This window comes from Xiphias gladius, chromosome 8 (genome assembly GCF_016859285.1).
Source record: "Xiphias gladius isolate SHS-SW01 ecotype Sanya breed wild chromosome 8, ASM1685928v1, whole genome shotgun sequence".
Classification (NCBI taxonomy): domain Eukaryota; kingdom Metazoa; phylum Chordata; class Actinopteri; order Istiophoriformes; family Xiphiidae; genus Xiphias; species Xiphias gladius.
The window spans coordinates 13,298,579-13,326,019 of record NC_053407.1 but is presented as its reverse complement, the minus strand read 5'-3'; the positions used below and the strand labels follow the sequence as shown (position 1 = coordinate 13,326,019).

Below are 27,441 nucleotides of genomic sequence, written 5' to 3'. Positions count from 1 at the left end.
CTGAGAGATGCACCTCTGATGACTGCTGGGGCCCTAATGTCAGCTCTGTTTAGATATGTCACCAAAAGCCCATCATCACTGTCTCTCTTACACACACACACATACATAAGCACACACATCAAAGACACATATGGACAAAACACAGTATAGCACACATCATACAAAGATTATTTTTAAGCCTTTACAATCTTTTAAGTGCATTCATAATGAAAACATCCACCTCAGAAAACATACATTTCTTTTGTAGGAACTGCCTTCACCAGTTTAATGAAATATTATTGTCAGCATATAAGTGTTAACATACAATGAAAGTTATTCTAAATTAATACTGACACATCTTATAGTCCAACAGAGAAAGGTACATACTGTACTGTACATACAGTATCTTTGCAATAAAACAGTCAGTACACAAACCCTGTGTCATAAAACTACCTGTGATTACGAGCTGAAAGCTGGAATGGATATAGCAGGTCTGTAACAGATACGAGTGCTTCATTTGGAGCAGATATGATGGAATTGAAAAACATCAGCAAATAAAAACACATCCTGGCTTTGATAGTACAAGTCCTCATTTTCCACTGCACCTATTATTTTACCACAGGCTGTTACTGTAACTGTTACCAACTACTGATACCAGCGATAAAAAACTCATTCATGAATATACGCTTATATCACTGGTGTACACAGAGCAGCGGCTGTGCAAGTACACACACGTACAGAGAAAGAGAGTTAACCAGGGATGCACACACAGTATGTTTTGAAATAAAACTCTCTCAGCATAGAAACCTGAGATGTTTGGTCATGTTCCACACACTGTCAATAGGGAGACACATGCAAGGTAAACACCCACAAATATGCACATGCATGTGTGCGCTATTAAATATCACTGATCTCATTCTGCTGCTACCTCAGTTAATGGGTCCCTGAGGACAGCCCTCTGCTCAGTATTATTTTACCACACGTGAAGTTGCTGAGTTTCACCATCCACAACAACAAAGACCATGCTGACAGTAATCCAGATTACACTGGCCTGAGCCAGGTCAGTGCGCAAAACTGTCTCCAAACATACAGTATACTGAGACTTGTCAGCAGGGTCCTTCACTAGTGTGCAGTTTGGTTCCTTCCTCCACCCTCACTTACACTTGGGAATTTTCATTTTTTAGGCGAAAAGTTAAACCTCTGAGCTTAATTTGGGCCTGTGAACAATTCCAGCACAGAGCTGTTAATGAATGGGGCCTCAGTTTGGATCTGTATCATAGAATAGAATTGGAGGCAGACACATAGTGTTTATTGCATTCATGTGGTGACAGACACAGCCTTTATTTGTATGTCTGCTGAATATGTACATGTGCATAGTAAATACATGTGGCACACAACTGCTCTGACCTCATATTTATTGAGCATGTTATTAATTTGTGACAAGATGGGGTTCACATAAAATATTAACTAAAGTTTTCGATGACTATCACTTTGACCAGTTTATCCCCATTGGGTCCTTACATGTGGCAACACTGTCTGCACATCCGGACTTGCATCCATGTCAAAAGAATACTATTAAAGAGCTGTCACTGTTTTAAGACTAACCAAGAGTAAGAACTGGCATGAGTTGATAGATTGTGGGTTTGGTGGGGGTAACATTACAGATGGTTTATTAATCTGTCATAACTCCCTCATCAGTTATGACTGGTAAGGGAGGCGGCTGGCAGTCTTAGCTCGACTTGTGCCCGAGACTGAAGGAAAGAACAACACCAAAAACGGAAACTGATACAGCATTTCACAATTTAATTTCATACATGGATATTTATATGCATGAGCATTTCCCCCAGCTGGAGAGGGGAGGCAAGCAGTGCCGACTTAAATGACACTTTCCATGAGTCCCTTTCATAACTCAACACCAATGTGCCAAGGCATTTACCCCTGACTATCAAGACTACAGAAGAGACCTGAGTGGCTGACCAAATCTTTATATGAATGATGGATAAATAGATTAGCACATTAAAGTGGCAATCTCGAAGATTTTCATTTTAAATAAATATCTTTTAAGTCAATGTCTATCGCCAAATTAGGTAACATGATAGTGATTGAGCCTATGGCCCACTGATGAAAGTACTGCAATATTCATATATTTGCAGTATTATGAACTGGCTGTCTGTGGCAACATTTCTGGAAAAAACGCTGAATTAAGTTACTGCTGCTAATACTGCACCTTCACATTAAAATAAGTTTACTGGCGACACACAAGTTGACTTTTATTATGAAGCAGTCAGAGGAAATGCAATGCGTTTGTCAGTGAGCTTAGCACTTACCGCTATCGTTCATCAAAAATGCATCTAAACAACAAGACAAATGATATTTTGCGCATTTCAGGACAGTGGATAAGTTTGAAATATTGCAGGGAATAATGGAACAGTCAGGAGCAGCCACAGTGAGCCGTTAGATGAAGAGCTGCAGGTGATAGGCTGCACCCCGCCAATTCCTCACAGAGTTAAACCACCTCCTTTCACTGTGCCCTGCTGTTCGCAGACTCATGCCATGTGCAGCATAAAATCAGATCACAGTTGCTCACAGAATGACGGAAAAAGGCCAAATATGTCCCAGCTTCTTTATTAAAACAACAATAGTTTAAACCGCATTTGCGGTTATCATCAGTAACTACAGGTGTCACCAAAGCAACCAGGACTGAAATCTTCGATATTGCCACTTTAATGCTCAGCAGTTACATAAGCAAACACAGTCCTCCAGTCCACAGTAGTCCCTCTCACATATTAATGTCCCTGTTCAATCTTATGTCATCTGTATTGGTCTTTTTCTCTTTTCTCTCCATTTCCCTTGCTCGGCTTCATGTAAAAAAAATCATCCGGTATGATTTTTCATTTCAGGCATCGTTAATATCTGACATTTACAAAAATACTGCACTCACTCTCCCACCCGCCCTCAGCATTATGGCATGAACATTTTTGCTCTAGCAGATATATATCCCTTAAGGCTACCTCTACCTCTACCTCTTACATAACTCGCTGTCATATTGCTCCTGGAATATTTGTTAAAAACATTGGGAGCCGCGGGACTATTGTAGCTGCAGACTCTTGCCCAGGTGCACTCAGTCCCCCTTTCTGTCTTCAAGGACAACTACATCACCATCATTCTCCAAGATAACAATGGAATGATTGGATCTTCCTGCCTGGCACCAGCCTGACTCCAAATTCCATCTGTAGGAGAACAGAGAAGGTATTCTTCCTTTAACGCTCCAAAACAAACATAGTAGACGATCTACCCACTGCAGTCCACTCTCAAATATGTCCAATATTTTATCGTTAGACAACCAATAATCACAAATGGTCATTCTCTTTCATTTTGACCTCAACCAGCAGGTCATTCTCGCTATTCTTGATTTATGTTTTCTTTCTCATGCACTTTCTCACTTTTTTTGTCTTCTTTTAAACTCCCCACTCCCTCAAAATGTCCCTTCCCTTTTGCTCTCTGAGTGGTTTAACATACCTTGTGTTCACTGGTGACCTTCACGGCAGCTGCATATGCAAGTGCTTTAATAAACACAGTCAGGGTCAGAGATGCTATGACTGTGAAACCCCAGCTATCAGTAAAGAGGAGAATATGCTGATGTATGATCATATACATGCCACAACATCTGTGCTGTTCCAGCACTGACAGGAAAACAACAGATAGTCATGGACAGATGAGTGCACCACACCCCATTATCTCTAAAAATATACACTCCACTAATCTGCATTTCTGAAGGGTAGTGAGCAGCCTGTCAAATTCCAGATGTTAACGTAAAAAAGGACTGTTTTTATACCTAACTGAGATCATGTTAGAAAAGCTGCTTAAAATGGGGACCATGAATGGAAAAGCTGAGTGAATTAGGAATGGCACTTGTCCAGGTTTTCTGATGTGTGAATCAGTGGAGCTTGAATCTGAAAATGGAGTTCAGCAAGTTCAAACACAAATGAAGACTGATTAAGCTTATTACAAACATACCAGTGGGTCTTTATGGTAAAAATGCAGTCTCAAACAAGTATGAAGCACCGATTTGTATCTTTCATCAACTATAATGGCATTTGATTCAGGGGGTATGAAATCAGCAAATCCAGTGGCCTGGTAGCACAAATTCCACAGTGTGTTTTTAAAGTGAGCACATTCCTCGAGTGAACCATTTGAAATTTGATGAAATGATGTCATAAGAGAAAGGTCAAAGCAGGTCACCTGAAAAACAATAGAGGCCCCTTTTAAGAGTGACACTGTATGATAGATGGGGCAAAAAATACACAGGAAATATTTATTTTCAACTGTATCGGTGCAGAGCCTTACTGGAGAACAGAAGCAATTTTTATTCAGCTCAATTCAATTCAGTTTTATTTATATAGTGTCAAATCATAACAGGGGTTATCTCAGGGCACTTTTCATATAGAGCAGGTCTAGACCGGGGGAGGGGGGAGGAAAGAGAACATAGCACTGTACAGGTACCACATAAAGATGTATAATAATAATGAGACTACTAATAAAACTAATCATTATAATAACAGGGTGAATATTAATACCAATAAAACTAAATATAATACTAATAATAATGATAATCATTATAGTTGTAGCAGTGGGTGTTGAGCAGGATCATGGGGGCAGTAGGTGGTTTGCAGTTTTCATCTTAACTGAAAGCTGCTAAATCTGGCCTTTGTCTGTCCATCTCCTTAGCCACTGATTTTAAGAGATTAAAAAAGGCCACCATAACATACCGCCGGAAATGTCCCTTGTTTGAACTCATAGTCCAGTATACTGCCAGTACACAGCCATCTTGCCAGCAAAAGCTTGAATCCTGCCAATACAAGCCAACAGATTTCCCTTGAGAGTCAAAGTTGGGAAGTGTGACAATGGACTGACAGTAAGGGACAACAGAAGAACAGTGGTTCCAGAAACAGTAGGACAAAAACGTTTCGGGATTATACACAATGCAGAGATATATTTGACTGAAGTGGTGTGATGGGATCCCAGAGGAGACATAAGCAATTGGGTAGAGAAATGGAGAGAAGCAGCGCAGTGCATCTGAATATGTTTGAGGAGTGTGAGAATCAGGCTGAGTGAGGACGAAGTGCAGGGCCTCATATCTACAGACACATCCCTAAATCAGGAATCCCGTGCACCTGTACAACACAGACACAGAAGATATTTGACATGACATTCACTTGGCCTACAGCAGTTTATACAAAACTAATATGACATATACTGTATGTAGAGTCCATTAAATCTTTTTGATGTGTTTGTGTGCATTTGTGTGTGCACGTTACCGTGACTCCCATTAAGAACGACATTAAACACAAACCACTGCTCAAACTTAAATACATTCTTCTACTAAGACTCACTCATTTATTTTAAATTATTTACCACTATTTCCCAATTACAACACAGCTTGTGTTCATATAATGGCATAAACAACATACAGTTAGGTTCATAAGTATTTGGACAGTGACATAATTTTCATCATTTTGTCTCTGTAAACCCCCATAATGGATTTTAAACAAAGCCACCAAGATGTGATGAAGTGTAGACTTTCAGCTTTAATTCAAGGGGTTTGACATATATATTGCATTAACTGTTTAGGAATTTCAGCCATTTCTATAAATAGGCCCTCATTTTAAGAGTCTCAAAAGTAATTGAACAAACCAACATAATTATAAATATTAGGATTATTTTTAATACTTGGATGAAAATTCAATGACTGCCTGAAGCCTAGAACCCATGAACATCACCAAATGCTGAGTTTCCCCCTTTGAGATGCTTTGCCAGGTCTTTACTGCAGCAGCCTTCAGTTGCTGCTTGTATATGGGGCTTTCTGCCCTCAGTTTTGTCTTCAGTAAGTGAAAGCTCAATTGGGTTGAGATCAAGTGACTGACTTGGCCATTGAAGAATCTTCCATTTCTTTGCCTTGAGAAGCTCTTGTGTTCCTTTCACAGTATGTTTTGGGTCATTATCCTTCTGTACTGTGAAGCACCGTCCTGTCAGTTTTACAGCATTTGGCTCAATCTGAGCAGGTAGTATAGCCCTACATATTTCAGAATTCATCCTGCTACTTTTATCAGCAGTCACATCATCAATAAACACCAGTGACCCAGTTCCATGGGAAGCCGTACATGCCCATGTCATAACACTCCCCCCCCCCCATGTTTGAAAAATGACGTGGTATGCTCTTGATCATGAGCCGTTCCTTTCCTTCTCCATACTCTTCTCTTCCCATCATTCTGATACAAGTTAATCTTTGTTTCTTCTGTCCAAAGAATCTAGTTCCAGAGCTGGGCAGGTCTTTTTTTGGAGGGTTTCGGGCTAAATCTAATCTGGCCTTTCTGTTATTGAGTGTTACCAGTGGTTTGCACAATTTGGAAAGCCTCTGTATTTACATTCATGAAGGCATCTCTTGATCGTAGACTTTGACAATGATACACCTGCCTCCTCAAGGTGAGCTGACATAATTAATATATTTATATATATCAAGCATACTTATTTTCTAATCTATTTTTAAAGACATTTATAAATCTCATTTTTTTAATGAATATATAATCAGAAGCATGGCCTGTCTGACTGTTACTTAAAAGTTTAGAGTTGGACCTATTGAGGAAATAACAACTATAACTAGACACTGATGGGGTAATAACCAGGTCCTTACAGATAACGACTGGGTCCTCTTGAGTTTCAAGTCCTCTCAGTGATGCTTTGTTGTGCTGAAGTGCAGTTATTGAGGGGTATGAGTGTGCATTTGACTTTTAAGGAGTTCATGAAGGAGTGAAACCAAAACAAAGCAAGAAGACACAGTTGGCTAAAACACAATCAGATACGATTTTTTGTGTGTCCTGGTCACTTGCTGAAACTGATATAAGGCTTTGTTAGTGAAGAAAGCTCTACATGTGTGCTGAATGTCTACCCCCTTGTGGACAAAAGATGTATTGCTCAGTCCTGTGCAGTACACCAATGAACAGAAGGAATTTTCAATTTGATGCAGGAAACAAAAGAAAAGAAAAACAGGATTTACAACTAAACCCCACATGATGTTACATAAATTTTAACTGGTAAAGATGTGTAGGTTCAGTTTGTTAAGCATAGATGTAAATTTGAAGGTATGTACAGTATGTCAATCCTCGAATCCCTAATTCTGCCCTCACTGTTCTTGTGAATACAACTGTCAGGGTAATCTCATTAACCTGAGGCAAACCTGTGGTTTGACTGTTTATGCCAAGCAACATTAAGAAGCTGTAAATGCTGCCAACACCAAGCCCTACAGGCCCCACTGTAGGCAGAACAGCAATGTGCAATGAACCTGCCAACCCTCAGCTGAAGAAAAATCACACAAATATCTCTGTCACTTTAATGTGCTAACTTAAGACTGCTATTCCAAGTATAGAAGAAATGCCCCCACTCTCTCTTTCACAGACTCATTCACCTCTCACTTCCTCTTCCCATCAGTCTAACTGAGAGTGAGGTTGGCACACAAAGCTCCACAAGGGAAAAGGAGACAGGAAAGGAGATTTCTCTGAAACTGATCCTGAACTCTGATAGATCTTTCCACAAAGATTTGGAAAGATTTAGTTCCTTAAAAGCATGACTGTAGTGAGACATAGGCAGTTTAGTACACCCTAAAGTTGTATGTAGGTGCAAAAGAGTTTTGAATGCCTTCGGGAATGTGGTTAAACTCTGATACTGATCTCAGAGCTATTGCTTACTCACTGGCTCACTATGGCGCAGTCTTGGCCATTCACCAAAGCATTCTCCTGGCACGTTCTCCCGTTGCCAGGATGTGTTCTATTTGCTTAGTCATTCTTTAAAAGTTTTGTTTTTTTTTCCATCAACACACTAAACAGTAGTATTGCAACTAAGACCTTCAAACGGTGAATATTATGCATGCGCACCTAAACGAGTAAGTAAAAAGAAGTAGTTGCACACTCATGCTACATTCATTTTAACCACTGATGAAGGGAACAGCTTGAGATAGAGTGGTGCATACAGATAATACAAAATAGATCTCATTCTAACAGCACATTGCAAGGACCAGTTTTGTGTTTCAGCATCTTGCTTGAATTGGCAGCAGAGAGATTCCAGTCACTGGCCATTAAAGCCCTCTCTCTCAAGATGGATATGCAAGTGGTGGCATTCATAATGCAGACAGGGCAACTCATGCTGTTATTCTTAAAAAGCTGATGTCTGTGCAATATCACGACTCAAATTTCTCTGTAGGCAATAATATAAAGAAATGCATAACTTCTGTTGAGAGAAACTACTGTGGATGGATAAAACAACATTTGTGAGTATTTGAGTGTGTGTGTCTGTGTGTGTGTGTGTGTGTCTGTATCTATCTAATTATGATAGTATGTGTGCCTGTTATCCAGTGCCATTGTTGTGAAGGGGTTTCCACGGTGTCCCAGGGGAACCAGCCCCCGCCAGAGCTCATAGCAACTGCAAAAGCAAAGCATATAAAGAATAAATACCATCACCATCCCCAGTTTGCACCAAATTTGTACAGCAGCCACACCAAGCACAGCAAGGAGACATGGGATCTGGGGATCTCGGAGCAAATCAAAACCAACACTTCCCCCGGGAACGTCTCAGGCCCTTTCTTATTTGCCTCCAAACCAGTATGATTCATCAGCTGTTTTACGGATATTATTATTGGCTTTGGGAAAGGTTCTTCTCATAACCCAAAAGAACTGCAGAGATAAATGCCTTTTGTATCACTGTATCCCCGTCCACCTGACATTTACGAACAGTATTTGTGTTGATCATTTCATAACAGCTTGTGCAGGCAGGTCCCTTTCATTCTACTCACTGAATGCGCTGTACATCAGCCTTAAAGTGATTAAGCCATTGCTCCAGATCCTACACCACAACCCCCCAACAAACACACACTGCCAATAGCTGTCAATCATTTTAACTGATCTGGCCTCTCATATACCTCAAACCCAATCATCAGTGATCATCAGTCTGCAGGTCTATAAAGGCTGGTGTTTATCCTGTCTAGACAGACTGGGGGACTGGCAGTCATGGGCATCTGAGTAGTATACTGAACCCAGTTTAACCACAGGTGAGTGCTCCACTGTCATTTCACATCATAAATCCTCACACTTAAACAGCCTATAAGGGTTGGAGTGTTGAGAAACCCATTTGAGTAATCTGAAATTGAGAGTAATCTGAAGACAACATTTCAAAGTATACATTAAGTAGTTCTGTGCTTTTGATCAAAAGCATTAGCACACTTGATTCCTGAGGTTAAACTCTGAGGTGCAATAAATCATCAAGCTGAAGCTACAGTACAGTTTCTGAGCTTCCCATACAACGTGTGTTGGAATGTTGTGTTGTTTTTCCAGCTTCATGAGAAAAGCAGAATTGGCGTGGTGCTGAAGGTGAACTGAAACACTGTTTTAAACATATGCTGCTCCACACAGAGCAAACACTACACTGCGGTGAACAGAGCTACATTTTCACTCAGTTGTCTGCGCAAATAAGAATAGTTCTGGCTGTGGGCAAAGCGTTCTTCTCTCCAAAAAACAAATATTATTTCCTTTCTTTAACTGGCCAAGCACTGACAGAGACATACTGTACTAGGCCTTTCCTCAGTGTTTCCAGCTGAAACCTCACTCAGACCTCAATTCAACATGGCTCACTGTGATGCCTGGAAAAAATTATGCCACCACACATATTATCATATTAATTACCACAGTGTATTTTCGCTCCCAAGGAGGAGGAGAATCACAAAATAAAGAATAACAAAAACGAAAATGCTGTCTAACCAGAGGAATTTGTTTACGCAGAAGTTGAGAGGCAAAAAAGTAGAGAAACAACCTTAAACAGTAAGACAAGAGCTTTCAATGCACCACTTTTTGCAAGGGAGGCCTTAGATGAAAATGATTAATTGCAAAATCAAACTTGCACTTTGGAATATGGATTAACACACTGAGCTATGCTATTCAAGAACATCAGTCTAGCACTAAATACTGTATAGGGCTGTGACAGTATATTTGAGATTCTGCAAATTTAGATAATGGCACTGGGAGGGGATATACCCTTCTACACAGCTGTGACAAGTCCACTAAACAGAGGGGCTGCTGTTGCTGTGATATGGACTGATAGCGTCTATCCCGTCTGCAGCACCTCAGATGGAACCACTGCCATATCACTGGAAGGAAGTGGACCTGTTATTGTTATGACCTCAAAGGCTTTGGGTGGTCCACATACACAAATACACAGACACACACATATGAAGAGGGAGAGACAAGAGGCAGCAAGCACATGCAAATATAACTATGCAAAACATTTTAATACAAGCTCTCCGAACACCTGCCATTTCCTTTCCTTATGAGAGCACACACATCTCTGTTTGCACTGACCTAGAAAGGCATGTAGTGCATTCATGCACACTTTCATATACAAAATGAATCTCTGGAATGTGTTTTTTCCATGTACCCAATGCAAACTGTTTACAGTAAAAACACCTGCACAGGCAAACTTATCCAGTGATGACTCGTTTCCAAAAACACTATACACATTTAAGTGTATGTCTATAAATACATGCAAACACATGCGCACGGAAAGAGATATGCATCAGTAACAGGCTAATATACTGTAGTCTCAACAGTAGTCTGTAAGTGGATGATGTAAGCTGATGCGCGCAGAGATTCATCATGGCTAGAGTACAACACAGACCTGTCCAAACAACATCATGTTCAACCTCGCCCAAGATAAGCAGGACGGAGCAAATCTCCACACAAAAGACACAAAGCTAAACACATTAGCACGACAATTCTAAGAAAACACAACGGTGCTGCCTTTAGCAGGTCTTTACTAAACCTTTGGTCACTTTTCTCTTTAACACTTAAGATCAGGTCCAAAATCAGGTCCATTAGTGGCCTGGAAGTGTGTGTGTGGTGTCATTTCAATGATACACTCAACGCCATTTGGTTTTAGAGTTCATGTTGCTCCATTTAAAATACAATCCATCAGCACCCAGCAGAGTGAAACATTACTGTACCCATTTACCAGGAGTGAAACTCTACACCCCAGAGGACACAGGTATCACACATGCAAATAGGAAAAGACTCACCCGTCCTCAGACAGACTGAAAGAGGCATTCTCATATTGGCTTTAACAAACCTTTTTGGGAACAGTCCCACTCCCATTTTGTCAAACCCATGCACGCATACAACACACACAAACGCACGTGCACATAGACAAATAGTGGCAATCAGTGGGTGGTTGTCAGCCCCCAGACAGGAACTGCTCCCAGCATTTGTAACGCAGCTCATAACTCACTGTACACATTGGGGTAATGATCCATTGAGAAAGAGAAGTGAAACTTGCTTCTAAAATACAGTGGCCCTTTAAAGACCACACCGCAGCATTCAAAGCTCTGCCTCCTGTCTGGCAGTGCTGTCATTAACATTATTATCACTGTGCATGGCTGACAAAATCTCAACACACAGAAACAATTCACAAATATACCAGACTGGACAAAGGTTGACTGACTCTGTAAAGATGCTATGATCTCGCAGCTGCAGTTCAGGTAAATCAATGCTTAATTGGAGTCCAAACCATGGTTGTTTTTGGCGTCTTTAGCGTAGTTATTGAAATGTCGGTTGACTGAATGGTCCAGTTTGGCCTCCTTTTGCTTGGATTTTCAGGAATAGGATTAAAGAAAAAAACATGTTTTGCAATATAAATATAAAAGCATTATCTAAATAATAGAAATACTGAAACAGAGTATCCTTAGGATTTTTCCTAACTCAAGCTTAATTTAATTCTGTTCATCAATAACGAAAACTAAGGAGATAACACACTATTGAAGGGACTGTAAGTGTTTTCCCTTATTTTATTGTTAATGACATATCTTATCTTATTCTACTGAGTAACACAGTTCAGGGAATTCCTTGATGCATGGCAACTCACTTTAGGGAAACCCTTAATTCGAGAATTCCTAGGAAATTGCTTTGCACAGCTCCTTTTTTCCAAGGAAATTTGATAAACATATGACAACTCACTGTACAACCCTGTAAAATGGCAAACTTCCCACTTCTAGGTCCATAACACAAAGCATCATCTTTTGCGCAAAGAAAAATAAAAATCTATAAGGATTATCAAGTCAAATAAGAAACTCATAACTCATAATGTTTAACTCATAGCTGGGTATTGTGTTAATACTGTGTTCATTAAACTGTGTGAGAGAGACCTTGAGGTCTGAAGGAAGCAGATCCTGAGATCTGGAGCCTGGTGTTCATATTCTTTGGATTTCCTCCATGTTAATCTCATCAATTATGTATTTACCTGCAATCTGAGAAGAGGGGCACATCCCCCTGGTAGCAATTTAGAGATTCAGATTGATTAGCACAAAAGCAGGGCCAAACATAAAATTGGATTCAAAGGTGAAGTTCAACAAAAGATCCATTACCGATGAGGTCATATCAATTGTTTCCAAATACAGAATACAGAATTATACAGCCTCAACATGTTATTGGTGTTTTTAAAACATGTATAACAGCTAACATATAATATTACCTAGAAGTCGATCATAATCAGTCTAGATATTCATTTATATAAACAATTTCAGCACATCACCACTACTATATCACTGCCCCTTAGTGGCTGGACGTGGTATCATAGACCACCAATGTTGAATATACGGTATATGACCAGCAATGTTCTCCTCCAGTGGCTCCTCAGCTTACCAGTTTCTACTGTAAAGAGCACTCAAGAGAGCTGTGGGGCTGTGCTGAGAGCGTGTGCAGCTGTCTGCTGATAAAATCCAAAAGAACCTTCCCAAAAATCCCTGTGGCACATTCTGAGCAACTTGAATTTCCTAGTAAGTTGTGCTGAGCCAAACAGCAGAGTCAGAGTACAGTAAGCTTGTATTCCTTAACCAAAATTATGAGTCTTCAAGAGTAAGACGAGCAAGATGCACAGCTATAGTGCTTTTTAACAGTATCTCAGTTAAATGTTCATAAGTGGTAAAATCTAGAGAGAACGTCTCCCAGTACTGGGAGATACATTGCTCTCCCCGTCATGGGCTGAAGATTAATCTTTCCTAAAAGACTCACATCACCTTCTGCACAATAAATCTTATATTCTTGGCTAATTCTGAGCATATACCCTCTCTCCTTAGCCCTTTGTTTATGATGATTTGTAAATAAACCATGGTGATCAGAAATAAATTTTCCTGTTCACTAATACCGCCTTATCTTAAAGAAGTATCAAACAACTTTATGGATAGTAAAAGCCCAACTTGAATAAGTGTGCGTATTTCCAGCCTTTTGACCTTGATCTGATACGAATTGCATTTGATACGCTTCCAGTGCATATGCTGAAGCATAATAGTTTTTGCATTCATTGACACAATAACAAAACCTTCGAGGCTAGTGTATTGTCCTCCCAACCACACATGAATGTTGCCATTTTGAAATTGGAGAAAAAGTTCAACATCTGGATATTCAGAACGGTTGGGTGGAATTTTAAAAATGGGAAACGTGTGTGTTGGTATATGCAGCAGTCAGCACTATGTATTGTAAATAAACTGTGGAAATTTAATGCAGTTTTGTTCTTAAAGTACATTAGTGGTAAAGGACTCTCGCATGCTGACTGTTTCTCTACAGCTATAGAGCTGTCAGATGGAAAATCAAATCAACCAAATTTCTGTTGACAAGATTTGTTGAGAGAATCAAGCCCTTATTAGCCTCAAAGCTAGCTGGCCTGAAATTAATGTTACTATTCTTCTCAGATATCCTTTGTGAACATTGTTTTGCCAATTTTATGCCATAAAAATAATCCCAATTATGTAGCTCCACAGTTTTTTGTGTTGTGTCCAGCAAAAGTAAGTAATAGGATTCATGCAGCATAATCCTCTCCTTCACCCTTGATTCATTTGCTCAGTATGTTCCAAACACTCATAGTTAGCTGCTAATACCCCATCATGCTATTACTTCCTCATAGATCTGAAGCTTTGCTGGAAATAGAATATCAATTTATGGTGAAGCAACAGTTGTTTGTAACATCTGGATCAACAATGGAGAAGTGGATCATTGGGATCAGTGGTGGACTTAGAGAAGTTTCTATGGACAATTTAATATGTAAACATGATTTTTGCCATGACTCAGAGTCACCATTGGAATTCATTGTGACTGCTGTGAATCCAAGATGACAACAGCTGTCATCCTCCGCAAAGGAGCGTGCTACACTGTTCAGAGCCACCTTTCATGCACACAAGACATGAGTAATTGATACTCAGAAGATATATATATTTTTGAGGATTCCTTTAACACATCATGTGGTTGAAAGCCAAACGTGATTCTTGCATTTCCCAAGAACCCTCACTATCATAATGTACCCCAGGAAATATATTGACCTCACTCTCCTGGTATCTGGGCACTTTAACCTGATAAAATCTGCTGATAGTTTCCCCAATACACATAGAATACACAGTAAACATTAACAGAGAAAGAGAAAATTTTGTAGTTCACTGTCCTGTGACAAACATAGATTTACATAAAGATGTAAATGCATGCACATGTACTAATTTTTAGACCTATTTTTAAACATGCATCTTAGACTGGCTTACATTGGAAGAATTTTTCTAAGCACTTTCTGTATTAGGACTGAAGAGTAATACTTGACATGTATGCATTTATTCAAGTTAAACTATAATTATTTGTAAAACTGCTACACATTCATTCAATTTGAATGGCAATTTTGATAAAAAAAATCTAAAATCTTTATATTATACAATACTTACACAGATCTGTCTGTTTGTGCATTATGACAGTCATTCCTCACTTGTATTGAGACTTCTTTCTTTCCATATAATAGTTATGTATGTGTGACGCATCAGTGCACATACAGTACATCACACACAGCACAAGGGATACATACAGCCGGTATACATGCAATGCAGGTGCAACATAATAATTGGTTATTAATACATGCTTAAATATTTCTGCACTTACAGTTTCAGTTTCTGTATGAGTAGTACCTCTTTCAGCAGCTGATATCTGCTGCTTGGTCACACTCTCCTATCAGGGACAAGAGTAGACAAAACAGTTGTTTGTTACACACTTAGACACAGCAGTGAAAGAATTACACATCACTGGCTGACTAAAGCCCTCAATGAGTTTGATATGTAAAAAAGACAGCAGCGCAGCTAGGCAGAGGAACAAGGGCACAGACATACATCTGGATGAAAGACAAATGGATAGCACCCAGGAAAGAACAAATCAATAATCACTAAGATGATCCCATAAAAGACACTCCCCTAATCCCAATATCCCTTTCCAGTCCACGAGAAAGCTAACCCTGAAACGGTAGAATTGCATCATTGTGAAAGTGTTTCTTGGACACACTTAAATAGTTGCATAAAACCCTAAATGTCTTTGGCAAGATAAACTATGCAACGATGCAAAAACAATGCTAATCAATCAGGAAAATGACAACAGAATAGCCCAGCCCATCTATTGCAGTAGTAAGAAACAGCATGCCCAACACTGGGATCACTGTAAAGTCACAAAAAAGGTTCATGTGTGCTAGATGCACAGCAACAACTAATTAAACAAATGATTTCCATGTTCAACATAAATATAACCACGCTGTGTCAAACTTTGTGTCAGTCAAACACAAGAGCTCCACAAAGTACGAGGGAACCAATGAAAACACAGTGGCTTGAAGTGATGACTCTCGCTGTTCACTGTGAATCTGTGCCCGCGCTATCAATTGTGGGAGGGACGGGATCTTTAAAAGGGTTCCAATCACTGTTTTCATTTATTCATGGATTTACTTTAAGACCAGAGCATATCCAGTAAAGCAATTAAAAGCAATATGATGCCACATGTGAATTTTTCAGCTCACTAAAAACAGCAAAATATTTGGTAAAAGTCAGCTGAACTAAACAAAAGACAGCGGTATTCTGAAATTTGGAGACATGAAAGTAGAGGAAAGACACATTTACTAGAGAGAGCATGCAAGGTCCTTTGAATCAGCTTAGGGTTGAGAAACATTAAAAGTACGCTCTCCTCCTAGCCTCGAACATAGAGTGATATATTAGTGGAGATGCTAACAATGATTCATATTACAGAAGAGCTAGGCAACCCATCTTAATTCCAACTGAACTCAGCCCAGCTGGACAGTGACAATCTGTGATTTATTTCTAGTTGAATTTGACAAAAGAGTAATAAACAAGAAGGGAATGAAATCAAAACATAAAAACATGAATTTTTGCTTTTAGATGGATTTTCAATAGTAAATCTGAATCTCAATCGCCTGACACAGCAATGTGGCTTGTGGAACTGTAATTAGTGCACTCTTTTTTTCTGAAAGGACCTCAATAAACTGGATTTAAAACTGATTTGTCAGCAGTGAAGCTTAACACACAACATGAGAATGAGCTGGATTTTGTTTTGGTTAATAAAGTATGACAAAGGTTAAGGTTGCAAAGTGGTGGACAGCACTGGTAATTCAATATAGCACAGATCATTCCACCAAATGAGAACCATAAACATAATACTTCTTCCTTAAGCATGCTTGCTCTTGTCTGATATGTGGTGATTAGGTGCCTAAGAGAGGGGTCCCCTCTGTGGACCAACCGTTTTAGAAATTTTCTGCGAAGAAACAAGGACACTACCCTGTCAACCTGATGCTCATGTTCATTAGGGGACATCTCAGCGTCTCAGTCTCTGATAATCCTGAGGAGGAAACTATGATGGTAGAATACAAGGTCTGGAAGACATTTTGGGCAATTACATTACATTAGTTGAGACATTTACTGTATACAAACTAGGCAATATTTATACAGGAAAAGCCACAGCATGCATCTAGGTGCAAAAGACGACAGGGAGATGGGGAAAAAGCTGGCAAACAAGGTTAAGGGTAAAACGTGCTTCTCTGCCAGTGGCCAGAACTAATTAGCCTGACGTCTCTCAGGTGAGACACATTAAAACCGATCACTAACAGGTGGAGAGGAAGACACAGCAAAGGAAGGCCAAAATAATGGTGTTTTTTGAAGGTTCTCAGGAGTTTACTGACTTTAAAAGCCTGTTGTTGAGGACTATAAGGCTGATAAAGAGTTTCACTGATAAGAGAGTGTACGTCTGGTGGAGGGAAAGTTTCACAGGTGAATGGTTAATTGCTTCTAAAGTATAGCGTGTTTTGCACACACAGTTATGTATAATTTTTATGTCATTGTCTACTACAGGTACTGTTTGTTTATAACCACTGTGGTCTTCCCATCTAAATATTCATAGAGGCAAATGGGTCCCTGTCCACAAAATGAGAGCTTTTCAGTCAGACCCTCCAGCCACACTGACAACTGCACATGGTACTGAACAAAAAATACTCTTTGTAGACTATTCTGAAAACGCATTATCTTGTTTCATGCACATGGTTTGAATCAAGGAGGATTGGATGTGCTCAGTGTGTAGTATTGGAAAGCTGTTATTTTCAAAGGCCCACGGGCCTCTTTTTCGGGGTCCATGTACTGCACAATGTAACTTTTCCTCACCAATCACAAAGACGTATCTCTGGAACAGACAGAAGAGAATGGGTTCAGCAGAAACACTGGCTGCCCATGAGGATGCTCTGTTGCTCTCTAGTACCGTGCCAGTGGAGAGTAGCGACACCTGAGCCAAAGAGCCGCTGCCAAAAGCCTGTGTAACACTTGGTTCTTATCAAATCATTGAAAACATCATTCTCAGGTTACCATGAACTGTGGACACAGAAAGATATAGCCCACAATCTTATTGGGTTTTTTTTCACACCCAAGAAACCAAATATCTTTAGCCTCTTTCAGTCAGTTCTGGTGATGGTATTCGCTCACTTGTCTCGGTTGGCTGGGTAATTGCTGAGAAGTGTTATCTGAGAATGGAGCTGATCACGGAAAGTTCTCTGAGCAATTTCTTGAGGGCTGCAATCAAAAATATACGTGATATTCCCAGGGTTACCTATATAACCTAACAAAATAGTAAAAAAAAAAAAAGTTATGCCAACAAATGTCCTGAATTATAAGAGAAAAAATAAATACAACAAAGAAAAGCAGCAATAGTGCATTATGGCCTGGGTATGCGAACCCCTCTTTGCACCTCTCTGACACCTATCAACCCGTATAGAATTTTGTGTAAATGAAAAACAATAGCAAAATGTCCAATTGGCTCAGGGACAGGGAAAAAACAATATCCCCCTGTCCAAAGAAGATGCCACGAATCAAAATAGGGTGATTCAATCTTCCTTGTAGGCCTCTTCCGCTCCTCCTCCGCTAAAGTTTGGGGTCTCCTTCACCACCGACGCCTCTGGCTTCCCATCACCAACAGGACAGCTAGCCAGAAAGACAAACCGAAGAAAACGCCAAACTGTTCCTCTGTCATTTGATTATACTGTCAAGCCGTTTTTTTTCTTTGGAAAATCACGGTGAGACTGTTTTTGTATGTTCACGAACGCCCGCAGCTGTTTTCCCCATTTCTCATGTGCTTTTCTCCACACAGATCATTTGGACAGATGTACACTCCACCTGGGGTAGAACCTGACAACCAAATCCCCCCTGCGCTTATTATGGATACATGTAACATATCCTGTCTTAAAGAACTATCATGTCAAGGGCTTTGCTGAATTCACTCAAAAAACATCATGCCATCAAATAGACACTAATCGCTGGGTAATCCACAATTCCCAGAAGCTAAAACACAAATATATACACAGATAACTGGAAACACACAAACCCATAATACCTTTAGTGTGTATCTAGTAGGTGTTTACATATACACGAGGCATCTACATGATCCAAATTTCTTTCATCAGCATAGGCAAGCCCAAGGATGGGTCTGCCCAAATCCCCTTCTTTCCTCAATTTGCCCTGCATGCCCCTCTATCCTCCCACTGCTCCCCTGACTGTCCTCACATCATCCCACCACCCACCCACCAACCTCTTCATCAGCAGGCTTCAAAGCCCATTACAGGGGCTCCTGAACCCCCATACAAACTCAGTTACTACAGCCCTGTGTAGGCCTTTGATGCCCGTAGCCTGACATGTGGTAGCAATCACAGCAGAGAGGGATGAAATCATAAATAGAACTAATACAGAGATGGATCAGTAATGACCAAGATCTAATGTCTAATCAAAATACATTCACTCAACACAAGCAGTGACTTCATAGGTCTGGGTGTATGCCTCAAAGTGGAGGTCCTGGTCAGTAATGACCTGGACCACATATCTTATAATACAAGGACGCGAGTGCTTCCATTATAAATACTAGAAAAAACTACTGTTTACACAGAAACTCACAACACTACAATAATGCAATCCTGCTAGCCTAAACAGAAAATACAAATATTAATAATTGAATAAGATGTCTAAATATCCAACATTTCCTTTTTCTAGCAACAAAACCATTTCTATTACCTGAGCGGCTCTCGCTATATTTATATCTGAACAAGGCCAATGGGCCAATTCTCGTGTCTAGAATACTCTTCAGAATGACTCTTTGGTATGAGTTTGGCTCAGCTGAGTCAAATGCTCAAATTACACATCATTATACTCAGATTCACAGGGTTGGTTTGTCGTAGCTGGCTCCATTTTTGATTTGGTTCCAGGGGGATAAAATACACAGAGTTTTAAAGCTCTGTGTCAAATAAATCTTTATCTTGTCATTCTTTTTTATTAGAAGAGCACTGCACCAAACATTCATACAGTTTATATGAATAACAAATATGTAATTTATCTGGCATTTTTAAGTTCTTGGTTATACATTTTATTGCTTAAAATTTTTGAAAGTGTTGTTGCTTAAAACTGATGAAAAGTTTAATTTAAAAATTAAAAATTAGCTTTAAGCTAACTCTAGAACAGTACATCACTTGGTAACATATATGTTTAATGTTGTAGATTGTCCAGTCAATACAGTAAAACCCATAAAACCACAGCCTGATGTTTTTACACTTAGTCTTTTGTATGCATTAAATAAATGATAACATTTGTTAATTTGTTAATTGTGAGCTTTGGGGGTACTGGTAGAAGGATTATACCTTCAGGTTAGCTGTTTCCCTCTTTTCCAATCTTTATGCTAAAATAAGCTAAACTAACCAGCTGCTGGCTGTAACCTTATATTTAGGGGACAGACATGAGAGTGATATCAACCATTTCATCTAACTCTTGGCAAGAAAGCAAAGGAGCGAATGCTGAGCGAATACTGAACTATTACTTTAAACCTAAATAGACTTGATAAGGGATTCACATGAATTTGCATTCAACAAGCAGATTTGATACTGTATTGAGATGGGATAAAATGCAACTTTACTGCAGCCAATGTACATAATGTAAACATGTTTGTCAAGTTTTAAAAACCAGAGAGATCTCTTACAGCCGCCTCTACTATGGAGAATCTGATAGCTACTATATTTCAGTTCCTGTAATCCATTCATTCCCTGTCTTTTTAAAACCAACTTCTGTGTATACTTCCAAGAAATAAATTTTTTTTTTTAAATCTGTATTTTGCAATTACCTACAAACCATGTTACTACGTAAAATAAAAGAACATAAAGTCAAAATGAAAATCAGAAATCCATACGCCCATAATGTTAGAAAACAGATATGGGTGTGTATCAAACACAAATTTGGTTCATCATGCAGATTATCCATTTTCGATCGTCAGTATGAAAAATCATCCTTCTGGCCAAGAACACAATTTTTAACGCAATTTTCATCCTAGAATATTTTTCCAGTGATGTACTATAATCAATGTGCATCTGAAAAATCACTCTGAAATGTTTCCATATCCACTTTCCTTCAGCCTGCCTCATCTACTTCTGCTTAGTTAGTGATTCTCTATGTTTCCCAGATAGCAAACCTCGAAGGGGGTTTGAACCTGTTAACTTCAGTATGCACAGATGAAGAGTAACAGCAAAGGGGATAGTAACAGTGAGAGAGTCATTCCAGGTGAGAAACACAGCATATTTTGTGAACACAGTGTATTGCAGTCTATTGGATCTGCTACTGAAGTTTAATTCATTGCTTCCTTGTCTCAGCGCAAGATGTTTTACACTCGCCTAAAATGGTCTGTCTTCAGAGAAAGTAGCGCACAAAGAAGGAATAAAAAAAGATTACATAAAATGACACAGAAGAGTAATATAGACAGTCAATACTGCCAACACACACACACACACACACACACACAAACAGAGAGAGAGAGAGAGAGAGAGACTACAGGGCACATACACACATTCTCAGGAATCCAATGTCATGTTTCTGTCAATATATCTTCAGGTAGCACTCTCCGCATCATAAACCAGGAATGTTTGAGCCAAAGAGACAAAGCGAGAGCCGACTCACTAATCTTCACTCCTCATTCATCTCCCCACACATTTGCTATCATCTCTTTGAAAGCAATTGATCCTTACACAACATCAATAACAGCTTTGTGAACCAGTTTTTATGAATGAGTTCAGCAATTACAACCTGAACGAATAAATCACCCCCTTCCGATTCTACATCAGGATATAGCCATCAGAACTTTTAATGGCAGGCTGCTAATCACTGAAGTTTTTTTGCATCTGTGTAGAGCACTGTTTATAAGTAGCGAAGAAGAAGATAGGATGGGTTAATAAAGATATCAGTCTGATATATGAAGTTGAATGGAGAGAATCTTTAATTAATTTAATATGACTAAGGCTTCTCCAGTGTGGGTAGAAAGAAATATTCTTGGACATCATTGACATGTTGAATCAGCATGAATACATCTGTCCCGTGTTTAAAGATGTGATCTAATTCCGAGCATTTTAGACCAGATTTGCGGGTTAACAACTTTCAACAAATATCTGAAAGCAAGAATGGTGATGAAAAATTTATGGAGGGGATATTTTAGAGAAAGAAGAAAAAGTGTTTCAGCTACATTTTCTAAAAAAAAAAAAAAAAAAAAAAGCTAAAGACAACCAAATACTGTACGTTTGGTTCGCTCTCCAGCTTGGTTAGAAAATAAAACACAAAAACAGGAAATCTTAAATGTGATCTTCAAAAGTGTGTGTGTGCTTTTGTATTGTAACCCAGCTCCTCTACCCACGGATCATGTGATCAAAAAGAGCTGAACCAGATGGCAGAGAATTAGTCACCACACGTCACACCACCACCAGCAACACCACACACCTATGGTATCACTAAATGGAGCTTTAAGACTACAGTAAGACATTACCACACTAATCTTTGATAACACTATATTTTCTTTATAGTTCGAAAACATACAGTCCAATCAAATGCCTTTTCTTCACTGATGCAGATGTACAACAGTCTGTGGCCATTATGCACTCTGTTTCAGCTTGACCTCATTATTCTATCTCACTGATGCTATGCTGTGTTTTGCCCTTACAACAAAATGGATGACTTTGACGTTGTGTTAGGTTTTGTGAGTTCACTCTGTGCAGGTTCTGGAGATTTGTTAATCCCTCAGGTTTACATTTGATTTATCCCTTGGCCTTCTGAGGGCCACTGCCAGCCACACTCACTTCATCATGTTACTCAGCAGTGACAACAAAGCCTTTTGGGTGTTGCCTGATCTTGTCTCTCGCTCTCTAATTGCACTAAACTATCTATGAGCCAAGACACAGCTGGGTACAGCAACATTCACCTCATTTTACTGGGCTGAATATGGCTGAGCTGAGTGGTGCAGGCAGGGTGCATCCCTTAAATGAAAAGGTTCTTGTCCAGCACTGATTGCAAAGATAATTGTCAGAGCTGGAAGGCAACAGAGCCCCGTATCTTTTCTCCCCTCTACTTTCTTCACTTACATCATAACCATGGGACAATCCTGAGCCACTGTCTATCTTACAGCACCAGAGCCTGATTGGACCTGAACAGCTCAGCCAAAATTCAGCCTGAGCTGGGAGGTACAGATCACAATCCGTGTCCCTGTATTTCCTGTTTTTTCCAGCTAAAGGGGTGCATGTGATTTATTTCACTGTGAGAGATTTAATGAGGATCTGCTTCTAGTTTTCTCTTCTCTTGGTTTTGCTACACACTTTGTGGAGGTCATGAAGAAAAAACAAAGAGAATGACATGACGTGGCAGGCAGCAGAAGAGGCATTAAGACATTAAGGTGCAAAGAAATGGAGAGTATGTGCTGGGCATGAGCCATAGGTGAAAGACACCACTCTTGTGGGTGACTGGAAGTTTAATGATCCTGAAAGCTGTTACATTTGATGTTTAAACATCCTATGTCAAGTACTGTAGGTCTTTCCCAGGAGTCGCTGCTAGGGTGCGGAGAAGTGGGTTTTTTTTTTTTTTTTTTTAAGAAAAACATAGCAATTAGAATGAGCAACAACAGTCACCACAGCTAGGCCTACCAAAACTTTCATTAACAGAGAATCCAAGGAAAAAGTTAGTGCTGTTGTTAACTGTGAAATGATCTCTGTAAATTTCTAGCCACATCACCAGATTTTTGCTAAAAAAAAAAAAAAAACAGGTTTTCAAATGACCTTAAACAGAATACTCCTATAATAGTGCTTTAGGAAGTGCTTTTTATACCTTAAACCAATCTATCACCTCTGTCCATCCAGAGCCCCGAAGAGAGCTAAAGAGCCACTTCACAATAACAGTCTATATATGGAAGCCCTGTGAGGCAATTTTTGGGTTTTTTGTTTATTTATTATTTTTCAAAGACTTTTTTTTTCCCAGCAATGACAACAGGTGAAAAAAATAGGTGTATCTGGCAGAAAGGTTTTCTGGCAGAAAGCCACAAAAAGTTCTAAAATAAAGTAAAAACTGAAAATAATTAGTTAACTAAGTCAAAAAATAAAAAAGAATTCAAACCTCAGTCTTCTGGGTGAAAGTCATATACTTGACCCGTTCATCCAACACAACCTGCTTGATGTGTGGACTTTGTCACTATTTATACCATCTCACTTGACTTCCTAAAGCCTGTCTGGCAGAATGCATTGGCCACTTAATATACATTTTCAAAAGAAAGACATGACAGTAATGTTATGTAACTTGCTAACGCACAATATATGTACCTTGTGTTTACTGTGCATGGAGACGTTAAAAATCCCATGGAAGAAAAACATGAATGCTTTTAGTCCTTTTTAGACTGGGGTAGTGGTGCACTTCAGCCTCTTGTGGCTGAAACGAGTATTACAAAAACAAACACTTAAGAAAAATCTCTCCCCCCAAAAAAATGTTTCACTTGCCTCTCAGGGCAGGCAGGTGACAAATTGTGTCACCTGTTTTCACGGATGAAAAAAAAAAAAAAAAAACAAACAAACTTGTAGAAACGATTCTGGCAAATAAATAAATAAATGAATAAAAATTCACTTGCCTCTCAGGGCTTCCGTAAAATTAACAATACAACAACAGCAATTTTTCTAGCATGGCAGTGCTCATATATACGGTACATCAGGTTTTTTCTCAACAGTTTCTCCTTTACACCATTGTCAGATAGCAGGTCATTGCCGCTGCACTGCCATGTACAGTAGGTCTTCTGTATTTTGAACTCTGCATTTTTGAACCAAGCTTTGTTGCTCAAGACAGATTTCTTTTTAAACGATGTTTGCTCACTGCTGTTGAATCATCCAGGGAACTAGTTACCGATAAAATTAACTCCTGCTACAATGTGGTTTTTGCGGTTGTCACGCTCAGAGGGCGGACCACCTTTTACTAGTTACCACCCCTGTCGTCACAAATGAAGTGAACTGCATGACATACTACTGACCTTTTTCGCAGCAGACACAGCCCAGGTGTAACTGGTAACATTAAGAGCGACTGTGTTCCATTTAAGTCGACTAGTTGCAAGGTCCTGGTAATCGTGCACGCTGCCTGAATGGCTCCCTGGGACACCTAATGGCCATCGTTAACCGAATTTGTTTCACCTGTGCCTTTCCTTCTTTGACAACTCGAAATGTCGGAGCTAGGGCTGCGTTTTCAGTGCAGCTCTGAAGCAGGTTCTCTTATGTCTGGAACAGAACCTGGAAATACGGATCTCACTTTGGCTCTCTGAGATACAAAGTTTTTAAAGATAAGAAACACACAAAGGAACATACTCACACACTCCAGTGTTAGAAGCAGGTGGATATGGCAGCACAGAGAGAGTCTCTCTGACTGTCTTTGGGGCTCACCGTTTTCTAACAAGATGTTCTGTGGCTATTTCACTGTTTTATTCTCTGACCCACTGTATTTCTGCTGTAAAGATGCCCTCATGTATTTCCTCTGTGGTGGCAAATCATGCACCATGAGCCAGCAAATAATTCCAATAGATTTGACTGGGCTTACTGGAGACTTCACTGTAGTCCGTAAGAGAGAAATTTGCCAGCCCAGCAACATTAAGGCTACAAACAACCCATAATGCAACACTCCTTTAAAGAAACAAGATCACTCTGTAACAAAAGTTAGTACAGTACTCTCCCCATTAAATGTAAACATCTGTTGTTGTGAAAGGCAAACGTCTACTCCCTACATAAAATATTACCTCAGTTTTTCAAGCATCACTTCCAGAAAGAAGGAATGAGAAATATAACTATCGATCATCTTAAAATTCCAATTTATCATCTTTATCGGTCACTCACACTCGCCCTCCCCTCTCTTCTCTTACCCTCCACTGTACACTATCATAGATGATAAGAAGCTATCACACGTAATTGTGGAAAGATGCGACAAAATTGCAATATCAACTGTCTATGATAAACCAGGGAAAATGAAATTCCCCTCAATGGATGTATAAATCACTTTCGAGCATGTGTTTGAAATGTTATATTAGCTGACAATGACTAACCACGTTAACTAAGAAGAGAGCTGTAATGGTCAGTTGGCTGTTACAAAAGTATGTGCTAAACATCTGTTAATTGTTAAGTAAACACCTGCCATCGCGAGTATACATGCCTTACTTTTTAGCCCCGCTAAAACTGGAAATCATGTTGTTTAGCTCTCCTCCTCTCTCCCTGTCTCCTTTTGTAATTCTTTCACCCCATAAAAATATGTCTTAACCAATCCTTCCATCCGTTGATCCTCTTGATCACTCCGCAACTATCTCCACTGCAATGTCAGAAAAAAAAACTCTGCATGAGTCATCTACGCTGAATCAGTCCAATCCCGCTGATCCCTCCGTGTCTTGGTTTTCAGTGAATGTGAAAACTCATTATAACTCCACGCTGCTGTCATTTGTCCAGCCTGTCTAGCCAGAGACATGTTCGAAGGCCGAACAAGGCTTTGCTGTCTCTTGTCCTCTAGTGACTTTGGTGGCAGGCTGTCTTGTGCAGATTAGGTGAGCCAGTGAATGGCTTGGCCTGAGACTCTGTGCTTACAGAGCACAAGCCCAGAATCAGACAAGAAGACTTTCTGAGACTTTTTTGCTCCATGCTAATACACCAATAGGAGGCAAGTAGCTCACTTTTCTAAGGCTCATGAACACTGAAAAAAAACAATAAAACACGTCTCTCTCCCTTGCTTCCACACAAACACACTGTAAATAAATGTGAGCTAGCAAGCCGCACACACACACACACACACACACACACACACACAGAGTGACTATCTGAGAACATTGTTAATGTGTGAATATAACCAGAGATTGTGGGATGCAGTGTCAGACACTGTTGTTCAACAGCCCCAGAAACCTCTCTGTCCCTGTTTTCCTGGGCTGACCTCCTTGTACGGTTGGACTAGAGGAAAACATGCTTTGAGATATCAACCATTTATGGCTCCAGACAAAGCCTTGTACCGCATGCCACATCTGGCATAATCATATTTATAACCATAACAAAGATAAGAGGAGGTAAATCAAACACAGCCTCTCTCAGAGCACTTACATGTCTGCTCAGTGAAAAGCAAATTGGAGTTTCCTTTCATCACGTGAGAGCTCTCTGGCGTTAACAAACAAGCAGTCGTTCTCCCATGGAATCAGAGTCGGCCTCTGTCCAAACTGGACGACCTCTCTCAGTCCCTAATGTCTCTGAAAACAAAGGACCATTCTGGCATGTAAGAACTCACAAACTGTGAACAAAAATACACAGCAAGATGCAGTCATTTCCGTCTCTGACTTATACTGTAAGAAAAATACATGTCTCTCAAAGTGAAGTTATCCTTCCCCTGATGCATATTTACACAGACATTATCAGTCTGGATTTTTCAGTGAGTTGCCATCTGCCATTTGTCACAGAGCATTCCACAATAAGGAGAGAGAAATAACAGAGGCGAAAGATGCACGATGTCAGGTGCTGTCTTCCATATATTGACAACCGAGTCTGAGTACCTGCTGCAAACGCAGCTTACTAAATAAAACATTGCACCGAGCGAGAGTCTTCCCATGAGTCTTAGTATTTGAACAGAGGCAGCGTTGATCTTATTTAACTTCCTGCAGCTCACAGTTAACAGTAGGCTCTCGATAACTTGTCCTTAAACCTGCTCATAGTGGCATTGGATGCTGGTAAAACGGGTTACGTTCGTTTGCTTAAACGAGA

The 27,441-nt window shown here is 39.7% G+C and overlaps 1 protein-coding gene across 12 annotated transcripts in view; it reads right to left on the bottom strand.

The window, feature by feature from the left end:
* The window catches only part of LOC120793157 (zinc finger protein 469), a 186,662-nt gene that overhangs the window by 158,310 nt on the left and 911 nt on the right, over window positions 1-27,441 (bottom strand). For 2 of the 12 annotated variants that reach the window (XM_040132940.1, XM_040132941.1), the window contains exon 2: window positions 14,979-15,044. The gene's annotated coding sequence lies outside the window, so the exon portion shown is untranslated. Of the gene's footprint in view, window positions 1-2,101; window positions 3,210-4,615; window positions 5,154-14,978; window positions 15,045-16,645; window positions 16,686-24,701; window positions 24,914-25,033; window positions 25,278-27,441 lie in introns of those variants that run through there. The other 10 variants (XR_005707951.1, XR_005707948.1, XR_005707950.1 and 7 more) reach the window with 10 other exon arrangements.